Here is an 8169-nt window from a genome sequence, read left to right as displayed (position 1 = left end):
AATAAATATCCAACCTCACTCTGGATGGCATGCCTATCCACTTGTCTCTCCTCCACCACGTGGCTCCGTGCCTGGGACCAGCCACATTCAGAGACCTGTGGCTGGTCTCATGTTGTGTACATCTGTCTGTCTCTCATGGGACTTGCTGCCCCTCATGGCCCACTGCAGGCACTTGGGAACTGCACTGTTCCTTAACTGCTTTCGGACCTGCTGCCCACTGCCGCTGCTTGGAGACCTGCAGCTTTTCTGCCGCTGAAGCCACTCAAGACCCCGCAGCATTTTACTTAATCCATTATAGACACCCTATCTTGAAAAACAAGAAACAAAAACAAACAAAACAAAGAAGAAAAGCAAACATGCCCATTCTCTGTAGGTACTATAGAGGAAACCAAAAGATGGATACAGGGTTTTAAAGTAGTTGTCAGAGTTGGCCTCACTAAGAAATTGTAGTTGGAGCCGGGCGGTGGTGGCGCACGCCTTTAATCCCAGCACTCGGGAGGCAGAGGCAGGCGGATCTCTGTGAGTTCGAGACCAGCCTGGCCTACAAGAGCTAGTTCCAGGACAGGCTCCAAAACCACAGAGAAACCCTGTCTCGAAAACAAAAGGGGGAAAAAAAAAGCAGTTAAGAGCACTGGCCGGGCGGTGGTGGCGCACACCTTTAATCCCAGCACTTGGGAGGCAGAGGCAGACGGATCTCTGTGAGTTCGAGACCAGCCTGGCCTACAAGAGCTAGTTCCAGGACAGGCTCCAAAACCAGAGAAACCCTGTCTCGCAAAACCAAAAGGGGGAAAAAAAAAGCAGTTAAGAGCACTGGCTACTCTTCCAAAGGACCCAGGTTCAATTGCTACCATCCACATAGCAGCTCACAATTGTGTAATTCCAGTTCCAGGTGATTGGATGTCCTCTCCTAGCCTTTTTAGGCACTAGGCATGTACATGGTGAAAAGATGTTTACATAAGCAAAGCACCCATACATATTATTAAAAATATTCCTAAAAAATGAGCCTCTCGCCGGGCGGTGGTGGCGCACGCCTTTAATCCCAGCACTCAGGAGGCAGAGGCAGGCAGATATCTGTGAGTTCGAGACCAGCCTGGCCTACAAGAGCTAGTTCCAGGACAGGCTCCAAAACCACAGAGAAACCCTGTCTCAAAAAAAAAAAAAAAATGAGCCTCTCCGCCAACACAATCCCAGTCAGACCAAATCAGACCAAATTAAAAGTTATCCAGGTTTAATTGGACATCTGTGCTCTTGGGTGACCCCGCGCAGGGGAAACAGAAAGCAGACCGGACCACCAAAGAGGAAGAGGGAAGACCATGTGTTTATTTTCTGGGGAGCAGTTTAAATAGCCTGTGGGAATGGTCTTGACCTTTCCTGGGGAGGGGTCAAGGTTTAGCAGGCTTCCTTGAACTTCCTTGGGGAGATGGGCTTCCAAAGATGGATGCTGGGGGGGGCTAGGATTACACATACAATTTTTTCCAATGAGACAAAGTCTCTGTAGCACTCGCTATCCTGAAACTTGCTAGGTAAACCAGGCTGGCCTCCAACTCAGATATCTGCCCGCCTCTGCCTCCTTGGTGCAGGGATGAAAGGTATGCACCACTTTAAAGGTAAGCCTGGAATACACATTTTAACAAAGAAAGTGTGGTTGGAATACACCCTGCACACCCATCCTTGAGATCTTTGCAGTGAAGTCCCTCTTTCTAGGTTGATTCTTTAGCCAAATACTCTGGTCATTTAGTCTCCTTCAGGTCTCTGGCTCAGACGTCACTGTATCTTGGAAGCCTTCCCTAAGGGTCCTCTTCATATCCTGAAGTTTTGTTCTAACCTTCTGAGCCCCTCAGATCATGAGAGTAAAACAGATTCACCAAAGTCAAGCTTACCTATATTACAGTGTGGAAATAGCATGCCTAGGGCCTGGTACCAAGGAAAAAGAGAGTTAACAGGATTCCGGAAAGGGTGCGAGGTGTTTAAGTGAATTTTTGCTTTTTGTTTCTTTTTGTTTCTTTTTGATTCTATTTAATTCAGGTGAAATGTAAATGAAGTAATGTTTTTATAAACTCAAAGCTAAACACAGCTGTGTGTAAAAAGGCCAATAATTGGCCTGGATATTTCTGCAAAAGCTACAAGATTAAGGAACAAAATGTCTGATATGAAGAAGCTCTGCTCTTGGGATGGAAATCAAGGCCTACTTCTCTGAGTCAAAATCACTTAGAATTACAGCCAAAAATGGGCTCTTTGAGCAGGGCATAGTGGTACATATTTTAATCCCTGCACTCAGGAGGCATAGGCAGACAGATCTCCATGAGTTCAAGGCTAATCTGGTCTACAAAGTTATGTCTTAATAAACCAAAAAAAAAAAAAAACCCAAAAAAGAAAGAATATTATTTATGTGTATGAATATTTTGTTCATATGTATGCCTAGTGCATGTGAAGTCCAGAAAAAGGCATTGAATTCCATTGGATTCCCTGAGACTAAGGTTAGAGGGTTATGAGCCATCTATTGATGCTAGGAATTGAAACCTGGCCTGGAACAGTAACTAGTGCTTTTAACTGCTGAGCCCCTAAGACTTTTAAAAAGAAAAAGAGAACAGTCCTGTCCAGACACAGAACAAGCAGGATGTGACCTGCCCCGCTGAAAAAGGTACTGAGTCATGTGGCTAACATAGATAAGAATAATGAGCTAATATAAGTTATAAGAGCTAATACGAAGCCTGAGCTAATGGACCAATCAGTTTTATAATTTAATAAATAAATAAATAAAGAAAGAAAGAAAGAAAGAAAGAAAGAAAGAAAGAAAGCAACCACTGACTGTACATAGACTTTTCTGTCCCACCATCCAGCTCACAAATAACTGTACAGAGACTTGTTAATAAGAATAAATGCTTAGCTGATGGCATAGACTTATTACTAACGAGACAGGGTTTCTCTGTAGCTTTGGAGCCTGGCCTGGAACTAGCTCTTGTAGACCAGGCTGGCCTTGAACTCACAGAGCTATCTGCCTGCCTCTGCCTCCCCAGTGCAGGGATTAAAGGCATGCACTACCATTGCCTCAACTAACTAGCTCTTACAACTTAAAGTAATCCATATTTTTTTAATCTGTATATTACCAGGTGACTCAGAACCTTTTTCAGATGGCAAGTTCATCTTGCTTCTCTCCTTGTTCCTGGTGACCACCCCCTTCTTTCCAGCATTCTACCTGACTCTCCCACCTCTCCCTGCCTAGCTATTGGCCCGTTAGCTCTTTATTAAACCAATGAGCCCAGCACATCTTCACAGTGTACAAAAAGATTGTTCCACAACAACTGACCCAGGAGGTGGCCTGGCACTCACAGCTAGATCTCATATGTTGAACACAAACAATGTCACAAACTACCAAACTAATCTACCAGAGTTTTGTTTGTTTGGTTGGTTTGGGTTTTTCAAGCCAGGGTTTCTCAGTAGCTATAGAACTAGTTCTGGAACTTGCTCTGTAGACCAGGCTGGCCTCTAACTCACAGAGATCCACCTGCCTCTGCCTCCTGAGTGCTGAGATTAAAGGCGTGTGGCCACATAGCCCGGCTGTTTTGTTCTTTATCTATTATTTTAAAAGGTTTTTTTGTTTTTGTTTTTGTTTTTCAAGACAGGGTTTCTCTGTGGCTTTGGAGCCTGCCCTGGAACTAGCTCTGTAGACCAGGCTGGTCTCGAACTCACAGAGATTCGCCTGCCTCTGCCTCCCAAGTGCTGGGATTAAAGGCGTGCGCCACCATCGCCCGGCTAAGGTTTTATTTTTATGTTCTTTGTTTGCTTGTTTGTTTTCTTTTTTCAAGTCAGGGTTTCTCTGTGTAGCTTTGGAGCCTGTCCTGGAGCTCACTCTGTAGACCAGGCTGACCTCAAACTCACAGAGATTCGCTTATCTCTGCCTCGTGAGTGCTGGGATTACCATACCCTACCATAAAAAGTATTCTTAAACTTTCAGTTTTTTTTACATTGTCAATAATATACAGAAGCACAATTGCTTTCATTTTTGTTTTTGAGACAGAGTTTCACCATGCGGCCCCGGCTAGCCAGAAACTCTTTATGTAAGCCAGGCCAGCTTTAGACTTAAAGAGATTTTCCTGCCTCTTCCTCACTAGCGCTGAGATAAAATGAATTTGATGCTAGGCCCTGGCACGATTTTCATTATTGTGATTATTAAGGGGGTGAATTACCCCGTGTGTATGTGGAAGTCAGAGGACAACTTGGTGGAGTCTGTTCTATCCTGCCTCTCTGTGGGTTTGGGGAATTAAAATCAGGTTGCCAGGCTTTGGTAGTAAATGTCTCTACCCCCTGAGCCATCTCTCCAGCTCTACTTTGCTTTATGGGTGCTGCTAGGGAGTATTTCGTATGTGCTAGGCAAGTGCGTCCCCAGTTACCATCTACTTTTGTATACTGAGTTACCTTCAGCCATGCTAAACGCATCAATTCCCATAGCTTTTTAAAAGATCCCACTGGATTGTCTGAGTAAATGACTGTGGTGTCCCTGAGCCGGGTAGTTCTATCTTGTTCTTTCTGTCCTGGGTACTGTATTTTCTTGCTTAAGCACATTGGCAGAAAATGGTGAAAACACGCACATCTTTATCGTGTTCTCATTCTAAGGGAAAGCAGTTGGTTTATCACCATGAAATAGGATGTGAGTTTTGGGTTCTTCATGGCTGCGATTTATTAGGTTGAAAAAAATCAGGTTGAAAAATTCCCTCCTTAGGCCGGGCGGTGGTGGCACACGCCTTTAATCCCAGCACTCGGGAGGCAGAGGCAGGCAGATCTCTGTGAGTTCGAGACCAGCCTGGTCTACAAGAGCTAGTTCCAGGACAGGCTCCAAAACCACAGAGAAACCCTGTCTCGAAAAAACAAACAAAAAAAAAGAAAGAAAGAAAAATTCCCTCCTTTTCCTAGCTGTGCCCCCTTAGTTGTATTGTGTTTCTTTTTCCCTGGCCTTGGGGAACATCTTCATATTCTGAACATTCGAGAGTGACCCTGTACAGATTCCAGACTTTCTCTGGGTCTCACTGTCTTCACTCGCATGCTGTCCTAAGAACTCTAAATGTCCTTGTCTCCCTGCCTCCTCAGCCCAGTCTTTCCAACTCAGAGACTATTCTGGGAGCTGGAGAGGTGGCTCACCAACTAAGACACTTGCTGCTTTTCCAAGAACGTGAGTTCAGTTCCTTTCATTCACAGTTACTCTGCTGCCCTCTGGTGGGCATTTAGGAAATGGCTTGTAACTCTACCTGCAGGAGATCTGATGCCCTTTTCTGGCCTCTTCAAGCATCCACAGACATGGCAGACACATTGGCACACACACATATACACTAAGAATAATAAATGGTTTAATCCCAGCACTTGGGAGACAGAGGCAGGCGGATCTCTGTGAGTTCGAGACCAGGCTGGTCTACAAGAGCTAGTTCCAGGACAGGCTCCAAAGCCACAGAGAAACCCTGTCTCGAAAAAAACAAAAAAACAAAAAAAACAAAAACCACAGAGAAACCCTGTCTCGAAAAACCAATAATAATAATAATAATAATAATAATAATAATAATAATAAATGGGATTAAGGAGATGGCTCAAGGGCTAAAGGCACTGGTTCTGTTCCCAACACCCTCATGATGTCCAAAAGGATCTGACACCTCTTCTGACCTCCACATGCTCCAGGCACACATGTGGTACACGTATTTAGATGCAGGCAAAACACTGGCAGACACAGAATTAAATAGCCAGGAATGCTTTTAATCCCAGCACTCAGGGGCAGCACCAGGTGGATCTCTGTGAGTTTGAGACCAGCCTGGTCTACAGAGTGACAGACCAGCTGGGGATACACAATGAGATCCTGTCTCAGTACTGAAAACGGTGATGACGAGGGCCTGAGGCCTTCTCAGCTTCAAAGCCTTCCCTCCCACGACTGTGCCCTTGAAGTCACCTCTCTGACAAACACTGTGGGTGTCTTCAGGTTGTTTACCTCCTGGGCCTAGCACTTGTTTCTGCCAGCTGTCTGGGATGGAGCTGAAGGTGAACCTTTGCAATCCACAGCTGCCTAAAAAACACCCCAAAAAGACCTGGAAGCAAATTGGGCCATTTCCTAAATGCCCACCAGAGGGCAGCAGACACTGGCTAATGCTGCCAAGTTAACAAATCCAGAGGATTAGAGGTCATTTGTCTGCCCATGTGATTCCCATGGACAATCTCCAGCCAGTTGTCTTAGCATTGTCTCTTTTGTGGGGAGGGAGGAAAGAGTTTGAGACAGGGTTTCTCTGTGTAGCCCTGGCTATCCTGGAACTTGCTCTATAGACCAGGCTGACCTCAAATTCAGGGCCTCTGCCTCCTGACTGTTAGAGTTAAGGCATGTGCCTCCACTACCAGGCTTTTTTTTTGTAACTGTGTGTGTGTGTGTGTGTGTGTGTGTGTGTGTGTGTGTGTGTGTGTGTGTGTGTGTACGCGTGCACGCATGCATGCTCATGTAACCGTGCATGCACAAACAGTACAGGTGCCCTCAGAAGCCAGAGCTATCAGTAAATGTGTTTAGGCAGTTGAGAGCCACTTGATACTGGGGTGCTGGGAATTGAACTTGGATCCAATGGACACTGACGAGTACTTTATACTCTTGACTCTCTCCCCGGACCTTTTGTTCTCATCTTACGAAGCTGAGGCAGGAGGGTCTCTGTGAGTTCAAGGCCAGCCTGCTCTCCATAGCAAGTTCAAGGCCAGCAGGGCATTACAGTGACAGTGTCTCTATCAGCACTCAGTGGTCCATATCTTTGCTCTCCAAGTGAAAGTCAGGGACCTCAGGTAACCATCTGGTCCCTGCTGTCCGGCAGCTCACATTCCCTATTGGGGGTCTCTGCCTCCACACCTCTTGTCCTGAGACCATTCCTCATCGATCTACAGGGATAGCTTCCACTGGTCTGGTTCACAAGGCCCGTGTGATAGGCATGGAGGTACCCACCCGATCTCTCTAGAAGGCATCTGTGGGGGTAGTAACCACCAAGCAACCTCCAGCTCTCAGTTTCCCCAAGGTCACACTTTCCATCTGGTTCCTTAGGGGTGGGGCTACAGGATTGACCATTTCCACTCCACGTGGGACACGGATAGAATATCCTAGAAACTTCTGAGGATTTGTTGGGTACCCATCACTTCCACGTTCTTCCTGCAGCCAGTGCGGTTTCTTCTCCCTTTCTTTCACATGTCCTGACCCCACACTCCATTCCAGCATTTTCTTTTTTTCTTTTTCTTTGACCAGCATTTTCTAATAGATGATCCAACCTGTAGCACCCATCACTTACTCTTATTCTGTATTTGTATCCATAGAAATTATCTCCATCCTACTCACAGTTCTTCCTCACTAGAAAGCAAGTCGGATATGTACAAAGACTTTAATTTTGATTTTTGTGTGCGCGTGTATGGATGTTTTGCCTACATGTAAGCCCATGCATCACATGTGTGCCTGGTTCCTTCAGAGGCCAGAAAGTGGCATCCATATCCCTTGGAACAGGAGTTACAGATGGCTGTGAGCTGCCATGTGGGTGCTGGGAGTCAAACCTGGATCTTCTGGAAGAGCAGTCAGTGCTCTTAACCTCTTAGCTCTCTCTCCAGTCCCAGAGACTTTTTATAACTTTTTGTTTTGTTTTGTTTTTTGAGACAGGGTTTTTATGTGTAACATCCTTGACATCCTGGAACTTGCTTTGTAGACCAGGCTGGTCTTAAACTCACAGAGATCTGTCTGTCTCTGCCTCCAGAGTGCTGGGATTAAAGGCATGTGCCACCACCGCCCAACGAGAATTTTCTAAGAATACTTATTTTTATTGTTTTAAACTATGTGTATGTATGCGGTACATGCGGGTGTGTGTGTGCATGAGTGCAGGTGCCCTGGGACTCAGAGGCATTGGGTTCCCTTGGTCCCCTAGAGCTGATGTTACAGAGGATGCCAAACTCTCTGACATGGCGCCAGGAATGGAACTTGGGTCTTCGGGGTCCTCTGAAAGAGCACAAGTGCTCTTAAGTGATAAGCCATCTCTCCAGCCCCAGAGGGCAGGGGGTTTTGTCTCTTTTCCTCATGGATGCATTTATAAGAATGAATGAATTCAGCAAGGACCTGTGGTCAGTTTGGTACAGTCAAGGGAAGACAGGCAAGAGAGAGAGAGTTCTAGAAAATGAGAGCAGTGG

Source organism: Microtus ochrogaster, chromosome 5 (assembly GCF_000317375.1).
Source record: "Microtus ochrogaster isolate Prairie Vole_2 chromosome 5, MicOch1.0, whole genome shotgun sequence".
NCBI lineage: Eukaryota > Metazoa > Chordata > Mammalia > Rodentia > Cricetidae > Microtus > Microtus ochrogaster.
This window is presented reverse-complemented; position numbering follows the sequence as displayed.